The sequence below is a fragment of the Triturus cristatus genome, chromosome 10 (assembly GCF_964204655.1).
Source record: "Triturus cristatus chromosome 10, aTriCri1.1, whole genome shotgun sequence".
In the NCBI taxonomy this organism is placed as follows: domain Eukaryota; kingdom Metazoa; phylum Chordata; class Amphibia; order Caudata; family Salamandridae; genus Triturus; species Triturus cristatus.
The window spans coordinates 527,728,720-527,749,962 of NC_140593.1; the positions used below are offsets into that span (position 1 = coordinate 527,728,720).

General features: G+C 36.7%; 2 protein-coding genes across 6 annotated transcripts in view; one reads left to right on the forward strand and one right to left on the reverse strand.

Moving 5' to 3' along the window:
* The window catches only part of LOC146789683 (uncharacterized), a 678,567-nt gene that overhangs the window by 616,007 nt on the left and 41,317 nt on the right, over positions 1–21,243 (forward strand). The gene's annotated exons all lie outside the window — the stretch shown is intronic.
* Positions 1–21,243, reverse strand: part of DPP6 (dipeptidyl peptidase like 6) — a 2,129,336-nt gene that overhangs the window by 80,739 nt on the left and 2,027,354 nt on the right. The gene's annotated exons all lie outside the window — the stretch shown is intronic.

A 21,243-nucleotide genomic window follows, 5' to 3' on the forward strand; every position in this document is an offset into this window, starting at 1 on the left:
AGCCAAACTATGAATTCCGATTTACTCACCTGTTATCAGGAGAGAACCCAGGGCTGCATCTTTTAGACCAGCACTGACCCTGAAAAATAATTCTAAGCGTACTTACCAGTAACTTGTATATCCTTCCATAGGAATCCATTGTGTGCTTTTCAGCAGAAAAGTTTCTAAGTGTCCATTTTTGAAACTTACAAATATTCCTCTAAAATCAGCAGAACTACGAATTCCGATTTACTCACCTGTTATCAGGAGAGAACCCAGTGCCTCATCTTTTATACCAGCACTGACCCTGAAAAGTAATTCTAAGTGTACTTACCAGTAACTTGTATTTCCTTCCATAGGAATCCATTGTGTGCTTTTAAGTAGACAAGTTTCTAAGTGTCTATTTTCACAAACTAAAAATATTCCTAAAAAATCGTCTGTATGACTTAAACACATTCTTTCAACTGTTTACATGAGATTCACCTGTGCTGGATCCCGGATCCACCACGGAGTAAGAAAAAGTAACGATAACAGTGCTTACCTGCTAAGTGAATTTTCTGCCATAGGATAACATTGGTGACTCTATGTGAAAAAGTGTCAACTTTTAAAATACAATAATAATCCTTAAAAATCACTACTGTAACCAAAACGCTTTTACTTAACTGTTTACAGGAGATGTCCAAGGACTGAATCTAGCATCCAGTCCTGTGGTTAGAAAAGTAATCCATAAAGTAACTAATTGCATTTGACTGTACTTAAAAGTCTATTGCCTATTTGCAAAGTATTTACACTAAAGTAATTCATTCTGAGAAAGTATATTTTGTATTGTAATGTATAATGTAATTAAAAAAATAAAATATCTACAAATAAACAGTTTAAACAATGTAGTAAATCAGTATAAAAAAAATCAGTATAACAATTAATACATTAAAAATTGTAATTTACAAAACCTTTGAAATTCACTGAAAAAACCATAGGTTTCAGGCCTGATTTAGGAATTAGCATTTAAAAAACCTTTGAAATTCACTGAAAAAAACATAGGTTACAGGCCTGATATAGTTGGGAATTGGCATTTTAAAAACCTTTGAAATTCACTGAAAAAACCATAGGTTTCAGGCCTGATATAGTTAGGAATTAGCATTTAAAAAACCTTAGAAATTCACTGAAAAAACAATAGGTTTTAGGGGTGTTATAGTTAGCTGGACATTTCACTCGAACAAAACCATTGAAATTCCTCCGATATAGTTAGTTGTACTAACTACATCTCGCGTGCCCGCAATCCACTGCTGATGATGACATCTCAAATGACATCACTGATGACATCATCTACGTGACAATCAGATACACCTCATCATACACTAGTATAACCTTTCATCACTCACTGTAAAATAGAGAGTGCCAGATTTAAAACCATTGACACACCGATACAAGTTTCTAAACACCCACTCAGTGATTCCTAGATCTATACACACATCTAATCACTTACCTATAGATTCACTCATACATGCTGTCAATGATCAAGAGAACACTATCAAATATACTTATACACCTATATCGACATTACACACCAGCACACATCCTAATCACTTATGAAGTCATCCTACTCACTTATGCAAACAATGGATCATACTTACTTTTACTTAGCTATACACTTATAAAAACACCACTTCATCTATTCATATAGATAATAGCTCATACTTAGTGTGTTATAAAAACACTATTACAACTATACAGTTATCCATACAGTCACTCATACAATCCCTGAGTCTTATGTATACTTATTTATATACAACAACCGACACATACACTGGCTTTTATTTTTCTAGTTTGTTGGAAATGTACCATTGAGACATATATTGGCTCATTGCCACACCCATAAAGATATTCACTCACCCAAACAACTGTTATAACATGTAGTTTTAACTTCAGATACCAACTATTCACACATCTTCAGGCAGTCACACACCCCCACTGAACCACACACACATTCACTCTCCCATACAAATACTCAGATAACTAATCAATAAATAATATAGACTTTCACGTAGCTAGTAACCAACTGGTGCAGCAGTTTACACAACAGCTGACAAAGTGATACAGATATTCACACAGTTTTGTCACTATCCAATATATTTAGTGAGACACTATAAATTAGTCAAGTAAACAGTCAATCATACTGCTACTAAATCCTCCATCCAGATATTTATATTTATATATCCACCCATTCTTCAATGCAAATTGCTATATATATATATATTATCTACTGGCGGTCGCCAGTAGATAGTTATAGTTACAACCTAGTTTCCATAGGAAATCTCAAAATTCTATTTTGAATAACTTTGGCGCCGGTTGACGAATCCTCGCGAAATTTTCAAAACTAATGGGGCGCTCCGCTCAGCTCCTACCCTGAAAGTCTCGGGGTGATTCGTCAAGCGGGGGCCGAGAAAAAGGGGGGGTCCCAAAACACGTTTTCCCCATGCATTTTTCCATAGGACCTTTAGACGCAGCTACAGCCCGAACGGCTGAACAGAATTACGTGAAATTTGGCAGAGAGGTAGCCATAAGGTCAAGGAAGTAAATCTGTTCAGTATTTCCTGAGAAAATAGCATTTAAAAGCATATCAATATCTATACGCGCGCACCGTGCGCGAACTGTGTGCGCACCCTGCCGTGCACGAGCGGAATTCAGATTGGTTGTTAGATGTCGGTAAACATTCGAATCGGTCGAAACCAGGAAGTGTCGGCCGCCATTTTGTCTCTCGCAGTCTGAGGGGGTGAAAAAAAAAGGAGGAGAACGTGAAAAGGGGTCAGAGCGGACAGTTCCTGACCCCCTAGCCTTGGTCAGGGGGTCATAAAAGGACCCCCAAGGGAAAAAAAAAACATTTTTTTTTTTTTTATAAATCGCGAGGTGCGCGCACCGCGCGTCCATGGCACGCACTGCGAAGCACACCAAGAGCCCACAGCGCGCGCACGGTGCGCGAAGAGCACCGTACGCGCAGGGTGCGCGCACCTCGTGATTTAAAAAAAAAATAATAATTCACGGTGCGCGCACGCTGAAAAACCTGAAGAAAAAAAAAAATAATACATAACTTAGCATTTAAAAAACCGTACAAATTCACTGAAAAAACCATAGGTTTCACACACGTTATAGTTACGAATTAGCATTTAAAAAACCTTGCAAATTCACTTAAAAAACCATAGGTTTCACACATGTTATAGTTAGCTGGACATTTCACTCGTAAAAACCTATGAAATTCCCCCGTTATAGTTACTGTAGGCAACTATAACTCACGCGACCGCAATCCTCTGCTGATGACGTCAGATATTACATCACTGATGACATATGTGTCTTTATGAAAAATAAATATTTGTAATATATGTATAGCTAAAGATTAATGGAAGAAGACATGGGTAAATAAGTGTTTAAATACAGTGACGTAATATCTGACGTCATCAGCAGAGGATTGCGGTCGCGTGGGTTATAGTTGCCTACAGTAACTATAACGGGGGAATTTCATAGGTTTTTTACGAGTGAAATGTCCAGCTAACTATAACATGTGTGAAACCTATGTTTTTTTAAGTGAATTTGCAAGGTTTTTTAAATGCTAATTCGTAACTATAACGTGTGTGAAACCTATGGTTTTTTCAGTGAATATATATATATATATATATATATATATATATATATATATTCACTGAAAAAACCATGGGTTTCACACACGTTATAGTTAGGAATTAGCATTTAAAAAACCTTAGAAATTCAATGAAAAAACCAAAGGTTTCACACATGTTATAGTTAGCTGGACATTTCACTCATAAAAAACCATTGAAATTCCCCCGTTATAGTTAGTTCAGCTAACTATAACTCGCGCGCCCGCAATGCACTACTGATGACGTCACATATTACATCACTCATGACATGGTCAGTGACATCACTCATGACATCACTGATGACATCTCAAATGACATCACTGATGACATCATCCAGTGAATGTGTGTTTATCTGAAAATTAAATATGTTTAATATATGTATATCTCAAGGTCGATGGAAGAATAAATGAGTATATAAGTGTCTAACTTGATGATTTGTTTTTTAAAAATTGATTGTGTAACTGACTGATTAAGTGTATCTTTATGAATACATGGCTAAGTGAGTAATGTTTAAATGTGTAAATACCTGTATCAGTCTCTCACTTTGTATATAAGTGGCTGCATGGGTTGGTGAGTAGCTACATGAGTGTCTATATAGGTTATTAGTTGGTTTTTTGAGTATCAGTATGAGTGTCTGAGTGTCTTCATGGTTCGGTGGGGGTTATTATGTAGTGCATAGGTGCATGAATGAGTGACTCACTGTTTGTATGTGTTGAAGACAGCATGTGTGTAGGACCGTATGGGTGGATGAGTGTGTGTATGGGTGTGTTAGTGAGTGAATGACTGTCTCAATAGTGTCTTTATGAGTAACTACATATTTTTTAAACTAGTATATATGACTATTGGTGTATATAAGTAAGTATATGTGCGAGTGAGAGATTGGAAGAGTGCCTGTATGAATAAGTTTGTGTTTCTATAAGTGATTATTTAAAAGACTAAGTATGTGTAAGTTTCTGTAAAAGTAAGTGTGGTGGTGTGTGTATAACTGTATATGCAGGTAAATGGATGTTTGATTCTTTATTAGCATGAGTGACTATGTGTGAGTAACTCTATGAATGAGTGGCATTGTGTTACAGGATGTTTAGGTGTATGAGTACATATGATGTGTGAGTACATGTATGAGTGACTATATAGGATTGTTGGTGGATGAGTCGATGTGTATGTGGATCTTAGAATTACTGAATAGGTTGTTGTAACTGTTATTTGTATGTCCATTTTTTTGAAAATTTCAGTCTCTATTTTTAAATGTGTGTATCAAAGGATATATTAGGGTGAGAGGAGGTCTACCACTCTATCACAAGGATGATGTCATCAGTGATGTCATTTGAGATGTCATCAGTGATGTCATGAGTGATGTCACTGACCATGTCATGAGTGATGTAATATGTGACGTCATCAGTAGTGCATTGCGGGCGCGCGAGTTATAGTTAGCTGAACTAACTATAACGGGGGAATTTCAATGGTTTTTTACGAGTGAAATGTCCAGCTAACTATAACATGTGTGAAACCTTTGGTTTTTTCATTGAATTTCTAAGGTTTTTTAAATGCTAATTCCTAACTATAACGTGTGTGAAACCCATGGTTTTTTCAGTGAATTTCAAAGGTTTTTTAAATGCTAATTCCTAACTATAACGTGTGTGAAACCCATGGTGTTTTCAGTGAATTTGCAAGGTTTTTTTAAATGCTAATTTTTTTTTTTTTCTTCTTTTTTTTTTTACATATTTTTATTTTAATTTTCTATCCTTTTTTAAAGACTATGGTTAAATTTTTAAAATTCTACAATATGTTTTTATTTTACATTTTTTATAAAATAAACAGGTAAAATTTATTAGCAATACATTTTTTCCTTTTTTTTAAATTTTTTTTTAGTGCGCGTACGGTAAGCTTACGGTAAGCGTACGGTTTACGCAATGTCCGTAATTTATCTACGCTGTTTGCGTATTGTTACGCAATTTGCGTAGCCGCGCGTACTCCGCGTGGGGCGCGTACGCGTGTACGCTACACGCGCACGTTACGCGGAAATGTTGGGGAGTGACTGTTATGCGCATGCGCGCGAGCGCGTGTCTTTTTTACGCGCATGCGTACTTTTGCCGTAAGCGCACCGTAAGCGTACGGTGGGTCATGTGATCATGAAACTCAACTTTTGATTGGTTGAAACTACTTTCAGTTCTAGAACTCTCCTACACCACACCCATTCCCCTCATTTCTGCTTGTGATCCCTTAGGAGAAGGAGCTGGGTTGTCTTTGTGATACGATGGCAGAACAGCAGAGCTCTTCTGAGAGTGAGGCTAGCAGCACTACCTTGAGGCAGAGAGCGAGGAAACAAAAGACCTCTTACGTATGGGAGTATTTTACTTTTCCAGAAGGCCAGCAAAAGGTAAATGCACCCTTAGTGACTTGTAAGCTGTGTAAGCGTGTACTTTCAAGAGGGAATCCTGACAGGAAGTATTCCTTTGGGAATCACACCATGATGAGACACCTTAAGGATGTACACAGAAGGACACATGCTCGACTTACTGAAGGTAACCCTTCAGTAAATCAACCAAGCACATCCACAGCAGCTCAGCCTGGACCATCATCTGCAGTGCCGAGTCCTTCTTCTGCAGGTCAGGTGAGCCCTTCATCTGTGGGGGGAGCATCTCCTTTTTCTGGTCCTCTGGAAATTAACCCTCGGTTTGCGAGGGTTGAAGTACGGTGCGCCACTTGTCATGATCTAATTAGTTATAGGGAGACCAGTATTTCCCTAGTGAACTGTAAAATAGATCAGCACACTTGTCGTACCATCTAATATTCCCAATCTTTCTTTCCTCTGTCCCTGCATGAACACAACGGCTCTTTTAAGAGCCAACCTTACCTTTCATCTATTTTTTATATATGTTTTTTTTTTTTTTTTTTTACCGTACGCGTACGGTACGCGTAATTTTTTTTTTTTTTTTAAAAAACACTAAAAATCAATTATCACATTACAAGGTCCTTGAGAGACTACAATTAAAAACTGAAAATGTGATTGTAGAGAAGTGGAAAAAAGGGACCATGATATTATTGACTTACCATACCCACTCAAAAAAAGATTTATTCATTTAAATTTTTTTTTAATTGCTTTAAAAATGGTTCTAGTTTTCGAAAATTTTCTATCTCAATCTGAAAAAAAAGAAAAAAGTATTAATATTTAATAAAACATTTTATAATACAGTACACATATTTACATATTTTTCAAAAAATATTTTTGCCTTTTTTTTGCTGTTTTCAGAAAATATTGCATTTCACTATAAATTGTGAAAGCAATTGCATTCATCATTTAACAGCAGGCAAAAAAAAAATTAACAATCTCAAAGATTGTTTTAAAAAAGCCCACAATCTCTTTTTGCATAAACATAACTTTATAGAAATGCATAATATTCTTAAAAAATATCATCTAATATCAATACTTATTTCTTTAAAATACCGTCTGATATTTTTGTTTCAGAAGTATAATCACAATAATATATCTCAAATAACTCCACAATACATCGGGTTCCATTTCCTTTAGGCCAAATAGTAATTTTAAAATTCTTTTTTGGTTAAATTTCCAATGGTAATCCAATAAAAATCTAAAATTTAAATTGTACAGATCTCACCGATTCTCTGTAACATTTTGGTTTCCGAAAGATTAATTAATAATTAAATAAGTCCACAATAGAATTGTTTACCTTTCCGCATGGCCAAATAGTAATTTTAAAAATCTTTTTTGAAAAAATTTCCAATGGCAATCCAATAACATTCCAAAATTTAAATTGTGCAGATGTTACCGATTTTTTCTAAATTTTTGGTTTTCCAAAGTTTCCTTAAAAAATGGAAAAATTCCACATTACAATTGGTTACCTTTCCATTAGGCCAAATGATAATTTGTTAAATCTTTTTATTTGTAAATTCCAAATGGTAATCCAATAAAATGGTAAAATTGTTTTGTCCAGATGTTGCCAAATCTCTCTAAAATTTAGGTTTCAGGAAGATTAGATAGGAATTTGCTAAATCAAAAGGCAAACGTTGCTTAAAAATCAATTGGGAATCATTACACAGTGTCCAGCCTTTTTCACATTTAAGATAAACTGTGTAATGACCAGAAGTTACAGTAGGTCCATCATGGAAAATTATTGCAACTGTTACAAAAGTTTTTCCTGAAATTGATAATTGCTGTCCTGTAAACTTCTTTATTAAAGTATCCAATTTTGAACCATCAGCTCTACATCGTTGCATCATTAAAATTACATACTGTCTGTATTCCTTTAAAATTAATGTTGAAAACATGTCAGATTTACACTCACCGCATTGCATGCTATGATTAGCATCTTTAACTAATTTAGCAAAAGTGACTGTTTTACTCTCTGGCAATGTTAAATAAATAAACCTTTCAGAATCAACATTAGAGCCACATATATTATAACAGTTTTCACAACTATGTTCCCATTTATAAGAGAGACCAAATACATTTTCAATGGGAACCCCTTCTTCTTCCAGTACCTGAAGAAAATAAATCAAGAATTCCTGTGCGTCTTGCTGTACATTTTGAGAAAACTGTGTTCGTCCTGAACATACATCTAAAACTTTTCTAATTTCAGTAGCACTTTCTATTTGAGTTTTATCATTACTCAGCTTTTCAAAAAGGAGACTCAGCACAGAACAGAATCTTTTCCCCTGATTTACTATTATCTGCTCTTGCAAACTTTCCAGATAAAATGCAACATTCAGCACTACATTAGCGTAGCAGTTGACACCAGAGCTATTTTCAAAATAACATCCTACAACCTGTTATTCATTTTCCTTATTCTTTTTGCTTGCAATTACATCACTCCTCTTTTTTTTCCTCCTCTCTACATCTTCATCACAGATATTCTCATTTCTCCTTTTACGAGAAACTACACGTTTCTCCAACACAGGATACTGATCTAAATGAGGAGCATAGCTTCTTCTTAATCTATTATACTCCTTTACACAATTTGTATCAGCACTAAATTTTGAGTCATCAAAGTCTATCATGAATAAACCTGATAATGTTTTCACTCGTGACAAAGCAACATATGCCATACCTTCTTTGAACACAGTTGAACCAATGTTCACAAATGCACAATCTACAGTCAATCCTTGAGACTTGTGAATAGTTACAGCATATGCTAGCGAAAACGGAAACTGCTTCCTACGTACATATAAGTCTTTCACAAGCATGAAACGAACTGAACAACGACAAATGTCTTTAACTTCTTCTATCTGATCAAATTTTATTTTTAAACATTCAATTCCATCTTTTTTCTGATAATTAATAAAACCCACAACTCTTCCCATAGCTCCATTAACTAAACCTTTTTCAACATCCAAATTTCTCCTTAAAAATACTCTACAGTTCATGCAAACATATAGATTTTTTTCTAATCCAGCTGTTTTGGAAATGTTCTTCTCTAGTGAATCCAATTTATTTTTCAGTGTGCCTGTTGATGTGACAGTAATTCTTCCATCCTCAATTTTGTCCACTGCTTCCAATTTCCTGATATCTTCCTTTTCCAATTTCAAAAGCTCCTCATTGAATATTGAGCATTCACGTAGAGTTGGCATTAAGCAGATGACACTTTTGTTTTCTGCAATGTTCTTGTATATCTTCTCTGCAACTATTTCTTCCTTTGGAAATAAATTATGTAGCAGCCGACTCTGTAATGCTTTTTTGCCAGCTTCAGTGAGTAGTCCAATTCTGATATCTTTCAGAATACTTCCATATTCTTCATCGTTTGCTTGCCTCATATTAGTAGTAAGTTCCTTGTACTCAAAGAAGGACCAAATATTTGTATTACCGATGCTTCCCAATGACTTCTTCGTGTCTTCATGTGTCAAAGTATTAAACACTGGTTGTCCTTTAACTGGAGTAAGTTGCAAAAGATCTCCAAAAACTATGACGTGTTTTCCTCCAAATAACACGTCATAGTCTGTCTTCAGAATTTGCTGCATTCTTAAATGCACAAAGGCAAGCATTAAGTTTGATACCATGCTCACCTCATCAATAATGAGAACTTGCATCTTCTTCAATACTCTTGAAACTTCCAAGCATGCTTCTCCAGTTAGCTTGTTGTATTGTATTTTGTTCTCATGCTCCACTGGTAACATTAGCAAACGATGTAAAGTGATTCCTTTTATGTTATATGCTGCTAACCCAGTTGGAGGAGTAACCACACAAGACAAAGTAGAATCCGTTTTTTGCTGTAGGTAGCTTCTGATGACTTTTATTAGGAAACTTTTTCCAGTTCCAGCTTGTCCGCTTACATACATCCTGATTGGATGAAATGATGTGCATGAGCACTCTTTTTTTTCATGTAGAAATCCGTGATCAAATTTTTTTCTGATCTCTTCATAAATTTGTTGCTGCTCTTCGTTCAGTTGTCTTTCCAAATTTTGTAAGTCTATAAATTCTCCTTGAGCTTGATTCATAGCCGTTTCCACTTCATTCATGGCTATTGATGCTTCATTTTCAACGATTGGTTGTCCTAGGGGATCTTGACTGAGTGTTCCTGAACTTTGGCTGTCCTGAGAACTGTCTCTAGCTATTTCTGCTGCAATTGTAGTTTCCTGTTCAATTTCTTCATTTAACATTTGCAGATAAGTTGTGAATGTATTGCATTGTATGCTGTCTTTGCAAGCATTAAAAGAATCTTCATAGCTTTGAAATTCTCCCAGTAGTTCATCCTCTGTACGCCATGGTTTAAACAGCTGTAAAAGAGCCAAGTAGTAAAATTCCTTTTTGTCAGTAGTGTCGCAACTCAGCTTCCGGTGATTTATCAAACTTCCTTTTGTTTGCTTCACCAAACATCCTTCCTCACCAATGACTTTATATTTTCCATTGTTGATGTCTTCTGCGGCTTTCCGTGAATAAATGTAGTTCTGCAGCACTTCATAGAGACACATGTTCTCCAGATGATGACTTCTCTTGGGATAATATGTGTCCAACATGTTTGATTTCAAAATATCTGTACTTTCTGGGTCATTCTCGGCCAAATATTCAATTTCTCCAACAGATTTCAGTACCCGATTTCTCATTGCTGCAAGGCCTAAACTTGCCCAAATTATTCTTCTTGATTTCGAGTAGAGACTTGCAGAAGATAACCTATCTGAACATTCGTAGGATCCAATTTCTCGATGCGATAACATCTTCAAACTGAAACTGTACAGCTTCTTACTGACAGTTTTCTCGTGAGAAATCTCTTCCCACATTTCCTTCAATTCTGTTTTTTCTGATTTCGTAATGTAAGACGTTACATATCGAGCAACAGCAATGGAATTGTCAGCTACATACTGTATATCCATGTTAGCGTTCCACATGGATAAAATCACTGGGTTGTAGTCATTTATATTTTTTGATTCTTCTTTTCTTTTAAGGTTGTAGGTATTCTTAGGTGATTTTCTTGTGATAGTATGTCTCACAGATGACATAAAACTGTTAACTCTTCCATTTGAAAGAACAGGTCTAGGAAATCCAAATCGACATTTAGTGTAGTATTTATCTTTGCTCTTGTATTTCCGTCGACAGTATTTTCCACACCGATGACTTTGGAAACGTAAAACTTGCTCCTTTAACTTTTTCTCTTCTGTGCTTTTTGGTATAGCACATGTTGCATATTCTTCAATGTAAGATAACACTGCTTCATCAGTATCTGTTCCAAACTTTGGGGCATCCTTGATCCACAACAGCATATGAATATGAGGAGCACCTCTTGCCTGGTACTCTTTTCTCCAAAAGAAATCCACTACTTCTCCTAGAGGTGGATTTTTTTTATTGCAGATGAAGGACATCATAGCCTCAAATCTATGATTGAAATATCTGCAAACATTAACCGGATCCAATGAGCACAGTTCTCCTGCTGTCTTGTATTCGATGTTTTTAATGTTTGAATTTGCCTCTCGTAGAAAATCCAGTAAATCATCCCAAGCGTACTCCGCACAGCTTAGGGTAACGAACCATGTTGGTGTTCCTAAATTCCGTAACATGCATTTTAATTCACCATGGCGTCGGTACCAATATTCATTTGTCCCACGCTGACAAGCCATCAGATTGATCAGTTGTGTTTCCAAATGATCATCTCGGTGCTGCACTTTCTCCATAAAATCCTTAGCAGACACATTTTGCAAATGTGCTCCACTTTTTAAAATGTGATTTACTGCATAAGACAATGCAGACAAGTCGCTTTCAAATAAAAGATGGAACAAATAAGGAATACTTTGTCGAAATCTGGGATCTTCAGCATATAGTCTTGTAGTCCGATACTCAGAAGCTGGAATCTGTTCCGGACGTTCATCGTATCGTCCTCCTTTTCCTTTAGGAAACAGCTGGGGAAAACATTGAGCTTCCAAGCTCTCCTCCCATACACTCACGGGAGTTCTTTTTGCTATCTTCATCTGAAATAGATCAATATTGTCTCCCATAACTTCTTTTGAATGAAGAGGATGTATGCTAAAATGTTCATAAATTTCTTCTTCCTTTGACTTGTCCACTTTTTCAATTTGTCCAGTTGGTGTTTCTGTGCCTTCTTGTAAATCTTCTTCTTCTTCTTCTTCTATATAAATTGATTCATACCATTTGTTATTCCTTTTCAAATACAAATTTGCTCTTTGTACTTTCCGTACATCTGCCAGCTCCTGCCAAATCTTCTTATTCTTTGTAGGTACACCATTAACCAGAATAATTAATGGTTCAGTTTCCAAAGTATCCGCATCAATAGTTTCCATATTTTTTTTCAAATCCAAGGGCAAATACACCACTCTACCTTTTAAACCTCTCAGTAAATCTGAAGGAGGTAATTTACCAGTTTTGGGCTCCATACGTACTATGGTCTGGAACGGATGAACACATTGAATGAGTATAGACTCATATGTATTTAATTCAGAAAGTTCAGCAGGAATAGCATCCAATTCTAAATTATTATGTACAGCTCTGGTCGGCATTCTATTTTCCTCTAACTTGTTGTAACAGTATTTACAAATACGCTGAACTTCACCCAATTCAAAACAATTTTCAAGAAATATATATGTGGCAAAATCCTTCCACTTATAATTATCTTCATTTTCACTCTTTCTGTAGAGATCAACATACCTGGTTTGTTTTCTATAATGAGTTCTGCGGCAACAAATACAAGTAATATTTGGTCTTTCATTAGAGATTATTGCAAATTTTGTTATGTGATCATTAAATGTCTTACTTACAGAGGGTTCTACATTCTCTTCCACTTCTTCCTCATTTACTGTGTCCTTCTCTGCACTGTTTTGTTCAGGACCAAAGTAACAAAACTGAATTTCATCAACAACCTTCTCTACATCTGATACCGTTCCACGGAACAGAGCCCTATTCAATTCATCTAACTTTATTGCTGGACTTTTAGCAAAATACAACCGTCTCACAAACTTTCTCATTTCAGTATGATGAACAGCCAGCATCCTAAAATGATGGAAAACACTATTACACACTTTTCTAGATAGACAAGCCAGAGAATGACCCTGCAAACCAGTATTCTCTCTCACTCTGCATGGATCCAAACTTTGAAGCACCTTAATCTTCTGTTTTACACTTTTTTTTACTATATTCTCTTAGAAACTCACGAAATTTATCAATAGATTCCTGACGCACAGTGCAAATACTACTACAATTCCAAGTGTACACTGGGGCTTTAGGACGTCTCCCCATAGCCTCATCCGCCATCACTTGTACCTCATCTCTTGGAACCATTATCTCCTTCTCCATTATGCAACCATTTTTCACTTCATAAGCACGACCTCTGGTGTCAACTGCATGCAGCAAACTATTACTTTGAAAATAACTCTCTTCATTAAAAAAAGGTTCACTACTTGAACTATGCATCCATTTTCCTAAAAACACTTTAGAAAAGTTTGTTCTGTTCACTACTCTTTTCCTTTTGCTATGTGATTTCAGTACATTAACCATTTTGTCTAATGTACGCATCCTATTCAAAATTAAAATGAATAGTTTCCTTTTTAATTCTAATGCCTTTGCTGCAATGGCTTCAATTTCTTTTTTTCTCTTATAAAACTTAGCCTTTTGCTTATATTTCTTCACATCCTTTATCAAATTGGACATAACTCTTCTCTGAAACATTTTTCTATGTATCTCTTTAAACGCTGTTTTTCTGTTTAAGTTAATCTTTTTAGTTGCAGAAGGTATATTTGCATTAACTAAATTCTCAATTTTTTCCTGTCCTTTTCGATTGAAATCATTCTTTCCAGTACAGACATTTTGTACATTTTTCCTTTTTTTGAATATGTTCTTTAGAAAATTTTTTGTCTGCTTACCAGAAGATTTTTTCTTTTTCCCAACATGAGCATCTTCAACTAACTTAGGTCCTCCAGTTGTCTTCAAACATAGGTTTTTTTTGTGGTCTTTTTTTACTCTGGATTTTGTAGGCATCTTAAATTTTGTTCACTGCTCTTCAGCAATACCTGAAAAAAACTAAAAAAAAATTCCTTTATTTTATTTAAATATATTGCTACATTTGTTTTCACATTAGTCACAAAACGAAATTTCTTTGCCAATTTGAAAGCACACTTACTACTCTTTTTTTTGGCAAGTGATAATCACTTTTACAGACTGACACATTATGAATCCACTTTTCAGATTTTTTAAAAAGCACATGTCCAAACTGCTTTTTCAGACCAGCACCATTTTTAACCTGGGTGACTGCCTACACTCCAGCAAGGGCAACCAGCCTTAGTGATGCTGAATGTATTTGCATTACTGACTGAAACCTCAAACCCCACTCGCTTGTGAATACTGTGCATGATTCCACATGGTAAGCAGCTGGGTGTGTGCTAAGAGTCTGCTTCTGCACCAAAAAATGGCTCCCCCTTTCCATCTAATGCAACTGTGAAATCACCAGGGCAATACGCAATAAATCTCTGCCTGTAATTCCTATTTGCACACAGAGTCATGTTTTCACATTAGGCCCTTAAACGAAATTTCTTTGCCAATTTGAAAGCACACTTACTGCTCTTTTTTTTGGCAAGTGATAAACACTTTTACAGACTGACACATTATGAATCCACTTTTCAGATTTTTTAAAAAGCACATGTCCAAACTGCTTTTTCAGACCAGCACCATTTGTAACCTGGGTGACTGCCTACACTCCAGCAAGGGCAACCAGCCTTAGTGATGCTGAATGTATTTGCATTACTGACTGAAACCACAAACCCCACTCGCTTGTGAATACTGTGCATGATTCCACAGGGTAAGCAGCTGGGTGTGTGCTAAGAGTCTGCTTCTGCACCAAAAAATGGCTCCCCCTTTCCATCTAATGCAACTGTGAAATCACCAGAGCAATACGCAATAAATCTCTGCCTGTAATTCCTCTTTGCACACAGAGTCATGTTTTCACATTAGTCACAAAACAAAATTTCTTTGCCAATTTGAAAGCACACTTACTGCTCTTTTTTTTGGCAAGTGATAAACACTTTTACAGACTGACACATTATGAATCCACTTTTCAGATTTTTTAAAAAGCACATGTCCAAACTGCTTTTTCAGACCAGCACCATTTGTAACCTGGGTGACTGCCTACACTCCAGCAAGGGCAACCAGCCTTAGTGATGCTGAATGTATTTGCATTACTGACTGAAACCTCAAACCCCACTCGCTTGTGAATACTGTGCATGATTCCACAGGGTAAGCAGCTGGGTGTGTGCTAAGAGTCTGCTTCTGCACCAAAAAATGGCTCCCCCTTTCCTTCTAATGCAACTGTGAAATCACCAGAGCAATACGCAATAAATCTCTGCCTGTAATTCCTATTTGCACACAGAGTCATGTTTTCACATTAGTCACAAAACGAAATTTCTTTGCCAATTTGAAAGCACACTTACTGCTCTTTTTTTTGGCAAGTGATAAACACTTTTACAGACTGACACATTATGAATCCACTTTTCAGATTTTTTTAAAAGCACATGTCCAAACTGCTTTTTCAGACCAGCACCATTTGTAACCTGGGTGACTGCCTACACTCCAGCAAGGGCAAACAGCCTTAGTGATGCTGAATGTATTTGCATTACTGACTGAAACCTCAAACCCCACTCGCTTGTGAATACTGTCCATGATTCCACATGGTAAGCAGCTGGGTGTGTGCTAAGAGTCTGCTTCTGCACCAAAAAATGGCTCCCCCTTTCCATCTAATGCAACTGTGAAATCACCAGAGCAATACGCAATGAATCTCTGCCTGTAATTCCTATTTGCACACAAAGTCATGTTTTCACATTAGTCACAAAACGAAATTTCTTTGCCAATTTGAAAGCACACTTACTGCTCTTTTTTTTGGCAAGTGATAAACATTTTTACAGACTGACACATTATGAATCCACTTTTCAGATTTTTTAAAAAGCACATGTCCAAACTGCTTTTTCAGACCAGCACCATTTGTAACCTGGGTGACTGCCTACACTCCAGCAAGGGCAACCAGCCTTAGTGATGCTGAATGTATTTGCATTACTGACTGAAACCTCAAACCCCACTCGCTTGTGAATACTGTGCATGATTCCACATGGTAAGCAGCTGGGTGTGTGCTAAGAGTCTGCTTCTGCACCAAAAAATGGCTCCCCCTTTCCATCTAATGCAACTGTGAAATCACCAGAGCAATACGCAATAAATCTCTGCCTGTAATTCCTATTTGCACACAGAATCATGTTTTCACATTAGTCACAAAATGAAATTTCTTTGCCAATTTGAAAGCACACTTACTGCTCTTTTTTTTGGCAAGTGATAAACACTTTTACAGACTGACACATTATGAATCCACTTTTCAGATTTTTTAAAAAGCACATGTCCAAACTGCTTTTTCAGACCAGCACCATTTGTAACCTGGGTGACTGCCTACACTCCAGCAAGGGCAACCAGCCTTAGTGATGCTGAATGTATTTGCATTACTGAGTCCAACCTCAAACCCTTAAACTATTCTTTTTTTATACCAGTACACCTTAATTTATTGTGAAAACATAGTCCATATTATTTTACTTGTTCCTCACATTTAAATTTCTCCCAAAACAGAAAATAATAAACACAACTTCAACAAAAAGAATTGCATTTCTATTATTCATTTCTTAATTTACCATATACATCCCCTCTCAAACTCTAAACTCACCTTTAAAATTAGTTAGTTGTGAAAGAAATGTGGCACTCAAACAGCAGATTATCAGAGCCAGGATCTCTGTTCTTTACACCTCTCTCCTCTCAGCAGAACCAGATAATGGCAAACTTTCCCTCTCTTTTTCCACATATATACATGTTAATTTCAAATCTCAGTGCTTCCCCCTTTTTTTCAAATGTAATCACACATTTCTATTGGTTGAAAACCAACCCTTTTCCAAAAGTACCCTTCCCCCAACTTGACTTCTGCCTAGTACCCTTCCCCCAACTTGACTTCTGCCTGCTACCATAGCAACAGCTCATGGAACACTGCTGTGTGGAGTTAGGTCAGAAGTTCGCCAAACAATGTTTCAATTCCACAGAGCAAGAGTGCTTGACTTTTCAAACCTAACAGCAAATCCATAGTACTGTTCTTTGGTAACACATTTTTCTGTACCAATACAAAACATGCTTCTATTAATTTACACATACAGCCTAGTTTTTATTCTAGAATGGTATGAAACAGCCAATCAGTTCTTTTTTTTATGAAAAAAATATGTATGCCTCCATTTCCAAACTGTCTTTCATTTCTTTTTACCATTCTACTGAATTACACCTCCTGAGTGCATCCAGTTCTCCTTTGAAGATGTTCACAGTGTGGATTGTAGGGCACAGCTATGTCTTCTGGAGTGAAAAGTTTGCAGAGAAAACAGGTATGGTGAGAGACCTTGCTTTGCCAAATGTAGACATTAAATGGATTGGTCAGAGAGGGTTAAAGTGGCACCAATTGATGCCATTGGTGATATCCTTCATGCAAAACCAACACCCTGACCTCATAATAGTGCACTGTGGTGGCAATGACCTAGGCACTTTGACTGGGGTAGGTCTGGAAATGCTTATGAAGGACACCTTTGCACAACTGTTTTCACTTTTCCCTAAAACTGCCTTTGTGTTTTCTAACATATGCCAAAGGCAAAAATGGAACTGGTCCAATCATTTCTGTCCGCAGATTGACAAAGCAAGAAAGCACGTCAACAAATCTGTTTCTGCTTTCCTCCGTGACTATGGTATGGGTTCCATTTACCACAACAACTTGCGTTACGACATGCAAGACATTTATAGAGGAGATGGTGTGCACTTCAATGATGAAGGGAACAGAGTCTTCCTCTTGAACCTTAGACTCTGCATCGGTACTTACTTGTAGGTACCACTTAAAAATCACTTCATAAACACAACGGCTCTTTTTAGAGCCCCCTAATATCTAAACACTTAAATCTGCATTTCATTTCTTTTTTTATTTTTTATTTTTACCGTACGCTTACCGTACGCGTACCCCGTGATTTTTTTTAAAATCAATAAATGTTTTCTTTGTACTTTTCTGTCCTTCTTTGACCCCCTTACAAATGTTAGGGGGTCTGTAACTCTCCTCCTTGCCCCCTTTTCTTGTTATCACTCTTTTTTTTCTGAGTGAAACACACGAAATGGCGGCCGCCGCTTCCTGGTTTCGGCCGATTCGAATGTTTACTAAGATCTAACAACCAATCAGAATCGCGCTCGCGCACGCCACCGTACGCGTACGGTAAGCGTACCATAAGCGCACCGTAAGCTGGCTCAGATATATATATTGATTTAAAGGCTATTTTCTCAGAATCTACTGAACAGATTTACACCAAACCTACAAAAGGCACTTCCTTGACCTGAGGACTACCTCTCTGCCAAATTTCTAGTAATTCTGTTCAGCCGTTCGGGCTGTAGCCCTGTCTAAAGGTCCTATGGAAAAATGCATGGGAAAAACGCTTTTTGGGACCCCCCTTTTATCTCAGCCCCCGCTTGACGAATCCCCCCGAGACTTTCAGGGAAGGAGCGGAGCGCAGCACCCCACCTATTTTGAAAAAGTTGCGAGGATTCGTCGACTGGCGCCAAAGTTATTCAAAATAGAATGTTGCGGATTTCCTATGGAAACGTGGTCCTAACTATAACTACCTACTGGCGACCGCCAGTAGGTAATATATATAAAATACATATTTAAATAACAAACCAAACCACATTCACTGGATGATGTCATCAGTGATGTCATTTGAGATGTCGTCAGTGATGTCACTGACCATGTCATGAATGATGCAATATGTGACATCATCAGCAGTGGATTGCGGGCGCGCGGGATGTAGTTAGTACAACTAACTATATCGGAGAAATTTCAATAGTTTTGTTCGAGTGAAATGTCCAGCTAACTATAACACACCTATTGTTTTTTCAGTGAATATATATATATATATATATATATATATATATATATATATATATTCACTGAAAAAACCATAGGTTTCACACACGTTATAGTTAGGAATTAGCATTTAAAAAACCTTAGAAATTCAGTGAAAAAACCATAGGTTTCACACATGTTATAGTTAGCTGGACATTTTACTCGTAAAAAACCAATGAAATTGCCCCGTTATAGTTAGTTCAGCTAACTATAACTCGCGCGCCCGCAATGCACTGCTGATGACGTCACATATTACATCACTCATGACATGGTCAGTGACATCACTCATGACATCACTGATGACATCTCAAATGACATCACTGATGACATCACTGATGACATCATCCTTGTGATAGAGTGGCAGACCTCCTCTCACCTTAATATAAGCTTTGATACACACATTCAAAAATAGAGACTAAAAATTTCAAAACAATGGACATACCAATACCAGTTACAACAACCTCTTCAGTAATTCTAAGATCCACATACACATCCACTCATTCACCAACAGTCCTATACAGTCACTCATACATGTACTCACTCATCATATGTACTCATACATCTATACATCCTGTTACACAATGCCACTCATCCATAGAGTTACTCACACACATAGTCACTCATGCTAATAAAGAATCAAACATACATTTACTTGCATATACAGTTATACACACACCACCACACTTACTTCTACGGAAACTTACACATACTTAGTCTTTTAAACAATCACTTATAGAAACACATACTTATTCATACAGGAACTCTTTCAATCTCTCACTTTCACATATACTCACATATATACACCAATAGTCACATATACTAGTTTAAAACGTATGTAGTTACTCCTGAAGACACTATTGAGACAGTCATTCACTCACTAACACACCCATACACACACTCATCCACCCATACAGTCCTGCACACATGCTGTGTTCAACACATACAAACAGTGAGTCACTCATTCATGCACCGATGCACTACGTAATACCCCCCACCGAACCATGCAGACACTCAGACTGATACTCAAAAAAACAACTAATAACCTAAATAGGCACCCATGTAGCTACTCACCAACCCATGCAGCCACTTATACACAAAGTGAGAGACTGATACAGATATTTACATATTTAAACATTATTCACTAAGCCATGTATTCACTATGATACACTTAATCAGTCAGTTACACAATCAATTTTTCAAAAACAAATCATCCATTTAGACACTTATATACCCATTTATTCTTCCATCGACCATGAGATATACATATATAAAACATATTTAATTTTCAGAATAACACACATTCACTAGATGATGTCATCAGTGATGTCATCAGTGATGTCATCAGTGATGTCATCAGTGATGTCATTTGAGATGTCATCAGTGATGTCATGAGTGATGTCACTGACCATGTCATGAGTGATGTAATATGTGACGTCATCAGCAGTGCATTGCGGGCGCGCGAGTTATAGTTAGCTGAACTAACTATAACGGGGCAATTTCATTGGTTTTTTACGAGTAAAATGTCCAGCTAACTATAACATGTGTGAAACCTATGGTTTTTTCACTGAATTTCTAAGGTTTTTTAAATGCTAATTCCTAACTATAACGTGTGTGAAACCTATGGTTTTTTCAGTGAATTTCTAAGGTTTTTTAAATGCTAATTCCTAACTATAACGTGTGTGAAACCCATGGTTTTTTCAGTGAATTTGCAAGGTTTTTTAAATGCTAATTCCTAACTATAACGTGTGTGAAACCCATGGTTTTTTCAGTGAATTTGCAAGGTTTTTTAAATGCTATTTTTTTTTTATATTCTTCATTTTTTTCAAACATATTTTTATTTTAATTTTCTTATCTTTTATAAAGACTATGCTTTAATTTTTAAAATCCTTAAATATTTTTTTTATATATATTTTTTTAAAATAAACATGTAAAATTTATTTCCAGATTTTTTTTTTTTTTTTTTTATAGTACGCGTACCGTAAGCTCACGGTAAGCGTACGGTTTACGCAACGTCCGTAATCTATCTACGCTGCTTGCGTATAGTTACGCACTTTGCGTAGCCGCGCGTACTGCGCGCGGGACGCGTGCGCGCTTACGCAACACGCGCACGTTACGCGGAAGTGCCGGGAAATGACTGTTATGCGCATGTGCGCAAGCGCGTGTCTTTTTTACGCGCACGCGTACTTTTTGCCGTAAGCGCACCGTAAGCGTACCGTAAGCGT